Consider the following 6,236-nt stretch of genomic DNA (forward strand, 5'->3'; position numbering starts at 1 on the left):
TTGTGGCATGTTTCTTACAAACCTGGCCTTTTTAATGTGAACTATTTACAGTTCGTAAACACAATAAAAATAGAAGGGTAACTATTTCCATCTTGCCCGTATCACTGATTAATTGGATAAGTGATTTAATTCGAAAACGTCCCATTTTCGGGAGTTCGACTACAGAATCGACGATTTCTTAGATTAACGTTTGCAGTAGTTTTATTTCTAATGTCCTTAATGTTTAGAGTAACATTTGATGTACCTCGTATGAAAGATATGCGAATAACTTCCACTATCAGGTTTAAGGCATAATGTGTGATGGCCGTTTTAATAATAACTTGTTTTTAACAGCACTTAAAAGTATCTCCGTTAATTATTGTACGTTCGGAGAGCCCTCGCCGGAAACCTGATCTGTTCTTATTCATTGAGGACCACGAGGTTAGTGCGCTGCGAGTCTGGAAGCACCCAGCTCTGACCGGATTAGTATTAGATTTATTTTAGTGAAGCTATTTGTATTGAAATGCAGATATATCGTGCCAAGAAACTGAGGCTTTAAACACATTTTTTAGAAGAGGCTTAGCAAACAATATAGACAGGAATGCTTCATTTCACATGATAGGAACGATGCCGCATGCGTACTAGATACAAGGCGTTAGCGTGCCTATCAACTACGCATTGACCCAGTGGCCTAATGGATAAGGCATCAGCCTCCGGAGCTGGGGATTGTGGGTTCGAGTCCCATCTGGGTCGTATGTCTCACATGTTTTGGATCACATAAGGAATATTTACAATAGTGCAGGCTGTGCTATTCCCTTTCGTATTTGCTCTGCTATGCAGAAGAAATAAGGATAAAAGCTAAAGATGAGAGTTATCTCCTTTTATTTGGTGAAGATGTTGGGAAACACTTTTCGTGAATCTTGCATTTACATAAAATAAACTAACTTTATTTGTAAACGTATTCCAAATGCAGAAAGCAACGTGTTTGCGTGTGCGGAGTTAGTAGCCTGGAGTACAGTAACACAGCTTCAAGTTTACATTCAAAGCAGAGTTGCTACCTTTGTGATTTATAAGAATATGAAGATTTGTATGCAATATACGCATTATTACTTAAACCAAAACGAAAATGTAAATCTACTTGTCTATGAGTGCAAAGCAGTGACTGTTTGTAGACCATCACCTAGTCTACATTTTAAAGCTCTATCCGCGTATTTATAAATATGTAATCATTTATTTACCCTGTGATAACTGAGGTGTATATCGGTGATGTTCAAATACATATAAACAAGATGAATTATGGAATTTATTAGGATGCCAAGCGCCAATAATGTAATTTATATTTGGAAAAATATGTCATAGAGCTTGAGGTTTGTGATGCGTATGTTTTATCAAAGCTCTAAAGCAGCTCCGGACTGCATATGCATTTTACACAATGGGATCCTCGGGGGGAGCGAGCGCAGCAGTCTCCCCCGTGGATTTTCGCCCGAATGGGCAGACCCAGAAGCGATGACGCATTAGAGCAGGGCAGCGCGCGCTAGGGAGCTGCGTAGGCGTTAGGCAGGGGAGAGGCGCCATTTTAGGTTCCAGTCTTAGGAGGTAGGAGGTTTTAGGCGAGGCTGGGGCATTTAGGCAAAAAATAAAATATTTAAGGTATTTGTTATACATTGCCGCTTACTGCTTTGGCAATGGTGACGAAGGAGGCACTGCAGGAGGCGCTCCGCGTCATAGCGACCTATTAGCGGTCAGAGTGGACGGTGCAGCAGAGCCTCCTCACAGGCCACCGAGGAGACAGGCGGGGAATGGTGTGAGGAGGGCCATTGAGGCGTGCAGGCCGCCGGCATCAGCGCGAAGAGGCACAAGAAGGGCGCGCTCGGCTAGAGGCGCAAGGCAGTCTGTGGTGCACACTCGTCAATTGGCGCTGTGGAGAGGTCAGTCTTCACGCTCCCTCTCCCCAGCATTGCTCAGAGGGTCTGGCTGTGTCGTCAGGCGGCTGGGTGAGTTGGCTACGCCCACATGTTCTTGGAAGGTGTTAGCAGAGGGTGGGCCCCTGCTTCAAGAAAGTGGGAGGGGCAGGACAGCAAGAGCAGCCCCAGCGCGGCAGATACGGCCCGACCAGTGCCTTTATTCAGTGTGCCTCAATTTGTAGAAGGCAATACAGTAAAGGGGGCTGATAAGCGCCTGCCCACAACAGTAGTTTCAGAGGCATGACAGTTACAGCCTCAGCCACTAGTTGACTATTCCAGTGGCAGTGAGGAGTAATTAGTGGTCATGCCACATCAGGAAGAGTGCCCCAGGGATCAGAGGGAGTTTTTGTCTGCAGGGGTTATGACCTGGGACCAGAGTTTGAGGAAGTAGGTTTTTTTTTCAGCATTGTGGAAAATACTGCAGAAGATGTTATGGACAGACAAGTACACGGTCAGGAGGGTTTGCAGGCGCAGGCTTTTGAGGAGCGTTTTCAGAGGAGGGCGGCCTGCCTACCAGGACAAGGCCAAGAAGACTTCATTCATTATATGTATGACAATGGTTTGGAACATACCAGATTTAACCGCGAGTACATTTTCCCGGCTGCGCGCCAGGCACCAACAGGCTACGGGCCTGAGGAACAGGATTTGGGCATTAGTTTAGATGACCAATGGGTGTGTGTTGGACCTAGAGTTGTCAGGTCACCTAGGGTAGCCTGGCCTAGGGTAAGACAGTCAATTATTAGAGGCACATGTGTAAAGGTTGCACGCCACCCAGCAGTAACTCAATGCAATTCCACTCAAAAATGACGCTACACCAATCTTTGTGGAAAAATACGAGCTGTTTTATAAAAATATTTTGTTAGCTTTACTCTCCTTCCTGTAGCTTTACACTTAAATACACTGTACAATTTTATCAGTTCTTTCCACATATATCTAATAACATCAGAAGAATCCAGTTCAGTAGTAGTTAATCTTCTTACAGTGAATTATCCTAGGAAATACTTTCTCAACAGACAGCTTAAGCACCTCCTACAGTAAAAGATTACCCACCCCAGCTGAGGTTTTCTGGTTACACCAAAAGAACAATCACAACTTTAACACTTTATCCACTTCAGCTTATCACTTTAGAAATATCCAGGTCTTAGGACCCTGGAAGGTTACCTCTCTGCCCACTGTGTGACACCTTCCTCGCAATAGGTGAGTAAACCCAGGATTACAGTTATCAGATGTAATATCACAAACAGCTCTGTTATAACTTGCTCATAGGTAAACACAGGATGAAGTCACAGATTCTTCTTCCCCTCCTCCTCTGTAAAAGAATCCCACAATATACTTCCACCCTCAATTTTAGTATCCTCAATATCTCAGATCACTTCTCCAGCACTGAGGAGAATCTCTATTATACTTGACCCTCTGAGCCTTTAACCCAGTAGGCTTACCAACCGGTCCTCCTTCACCCTATCAGAGCTAGTCATAGAGATCTTCAGAGAATAGGAAAGTGTGAAGGAGCTCCACCAGCTAATCCCGTTATAGGGGCATGAAAGAGCCCATTCCCGGCTGATTCCTCAGTTACTCTTTACTCTTCCCCCTTCCTCCACCTTACTTGAGCCTGGGCAGAGCAAGTCGCCAAAACAGATCTTCACTCTCTCTCCTCCCAGCTGCTCCTCTCCCGGTGATCGGGCCCTTCGCACATAGGCCAGCAATGAGAGGAGGCCGGGCTAAGGCTGCCGGTGTTCCAGTCACCCTTGTGAACCTCGCTGCTTCCTCCTCGAACGAGCCGCGGCGCGGGTGAGTAGTGTCCCCGCTAGGCGCCGCCTCACTCGCTCAGTCGACCGCTTACCGCTGGGCCTGCGCGGAGATCAGCGCTTCGCCGGCTCCCACCTCAGTCAGCCGCACTACTGGGCCTGCGCGTAGTTCAGCGCCTCGCCGGCTCCCTTCTCAGTCAGCCGCACTACTGGGCCTGCGCGTAGATCAGCGCTTCAGCCACTCATGCACCTAGCCCAGCAGCACCTTCTCCGTTCCTCGCCTCCGATTCAGAGGCTTCACAGCAGCGCAGGGCGTTGTAACTCGCCCCGGTCTTTTCCTGGGAAATACCGGTAAGGTGAACCAGTGAAAAGAATTGGGGGGTGGGGGTCAGAGGGGCTCAAGAACCACCTGCCACGGCCGTACCGACTCCTTCAGAAAGTAGAGTCTGTTGAGAGGGTTTGGTCAGGGGCAAGAGGGGGAACGTCTTCTTGAAGAAGTTGTCTATCTTCCCTGACAAACTAACTACTTCTAGTGCGTCCACCTCCCCACACCACTGCCTCTCTCCTCCAACTCACTGAACTGCACAAAATGGCTACCTGGCCCCTGCCTTTTTATAGTCTGTTCACTCAGGGTCCAGTAGGTCCCAGAAGGTTCTGGAAGGACTCTATGTTTTCCTATGGGGCTTTCTCAGGGGTTGGCAGTTATGGCAGTTAATAGCCACCATTTTGTAGATCTGGGTGGATTCTAGTCAGAAAAAGGCACCTAGGCCTGAGGTAAAAGTCTATGAGGGCCAAAGAGCATCTAACCCCCAAAACAACACCATAAAAATAATCCAGTGGACACAAAAAGATAAAAGTGGTATGAGGGCAAAAAGGGGACAAAATAAATAATGAATAGGAGGGACTACCCAAAGGCAGACAGGTCTAACAGTGTGGGTAGAACATTCCACATTTCGGACACGTAGCAGCAGAGTAAAGGGAGGTTGGGGGCTACAAGCAGCAGGGTGCCAGTAGCAGAGGAGGCAGATAGGGTGCCTTTTAGTCCAGTAGTTGAGCAGGTTCAGAGCAGGAATCAGACAGGAGGTAGGCGAGCACATGGCAGAGACTTTGCGATGGACAGGGCGGCCACTGAGCAGAGTGGTTTTAACGTGGAATTTTTGGCGGATTCACACCAGGCGGACAGGCCTTTGGAGCGAGGGCCTGTTTTTAATTGGGCAACATATGATGGGGGTGTAGGAGATGGAGAGTGTCCAGGAGGAAGCCAGCAAGTCTTCGCCCCACAAGCTACGGGGGGGGGGCAGGAAAAGTGGCATTTGTGCAAAATTCGGAGGAGCGAAGTGTGGAGGAACAACTGATGAGTTTGCAAAAAATGGGCCCAACTCAAACAGAGGGAAAAGGGAGGGGGATGGGGACAACAAAATCTGTTCAATCATTTCAGGTTCAAGATGAAGAGGCAGATTCTGGACTGCAGAAGGAGAATCTTGAGCGGATATCTCAGGAAGATTTGAGAAGACGAGAAGAACAGCTTCCAAAGGGTAAGCCGCGTTGGTGGGGGGCATGGGATGTTGTTTCACAGGTTGCTGGTAAAAAGGTCAAGGAGCAGGATGTTTCGGGTTAAAGTCAAGTGGAGGTTTCACAGTCAGGTGAGAAGGGTGGAAAGACGGTACACAGTCTTAGGCACGAAGGCACGGAAGATAGATCATCTGTGCCAAACAGGTTACCTTATATGGGCATGTCGCTGCCGTTAGGCACACATTTGTCACAAAAGACGAAACAAAAGATATGGCAGCATGAATATGTAGACGTTTTTCGCTTGCTGCATCGAGATGTGCAAGCGAGAGAGGGGTCAAAAGAGGAGGAGAAGGAACTGGCGAGACTCCCTAGAGTGCCTAGAAATATAGATAATTGGTCATCGGCCTTTTAAATTTTTGCTTGCATTTACTGCGAGAAATATCCGGAGAGGGCAGTATCACTTTTCAAATACATGGATGTGGTACGGAAGGCTCACATGCATTTTGGCGGCTTTTCCTGGACGAACTATGACGAAGAGTTCAGGGCCAGGATGAGTATGTCTCCTGATAAACCATGGGGGGACATAGATACGGAATTATGGTTATAATGGATGTCATCCTCTCAACATACAGAAACTACACATACAGCTAGTGGGTTGCCGGTAGCGTACCGGCCCTTTCCAGGCGCGCCGCCCAGGAAGGGGCGGGGTCGTTCGCAAGGGGACATCCAAGCGGCATGGGCTCATGTTGGAACTACAACAGAGGTTATTGTAACAGGCCATACTGTAGGTTTAAGCATGAATGTTCCCAGTGTGGAGGTAGAAACATGCTCTTTCAGTGCCTTACACCAACACCAGACGCAGTTGCACATAAACCCCAAGAACAAGGCTAGGCAGCACGAGGGAGGGGAACTCCACTCCCTTACTATACCAAAAGGCTTTTATCCCAATTAAATGGGAATTGTTTGTCGCTTGGTTAGACAGGTACCCGGACAGGGAGGCGGCTGCCAAACTATATTGGGGGTTTAGGGATGGATT

General features: G+C 47.8%; 1 non-coding gene across 1 annotated transcript; it reads left to right on the forward strand.

Moving 5' to 3' along the window:
- The first annotated feature begins 659 nt into the window (after nucleotides 1-659).
- TRNAR-CCG (transfer RNA arginine (anticodon CCG)) lies at nucleotides 660-732 on the forward strand. The gene has a single exon. It is a non-coding gene; the product is annotated as a tRNA-Arg (tRNA).
- The last annotated feature ends 5,504 nt before the right edge of the window (nucleotides 733-6,236 follow it).

Source organism: Lissotriton vulgaris, chromosome 7 (assembly GCF_964263255.1).
Source record: "Lissotriton vulgaris chromosome 7, aLisVul1.2, whole genome shotgun sequence".
Classification (NCBI taxonomy): Eukaryota; Metazoa; Chordata; class Amphibia; order Caudata; family Salamandridae; genus Lissotriton; species Lissotriton vulgaris.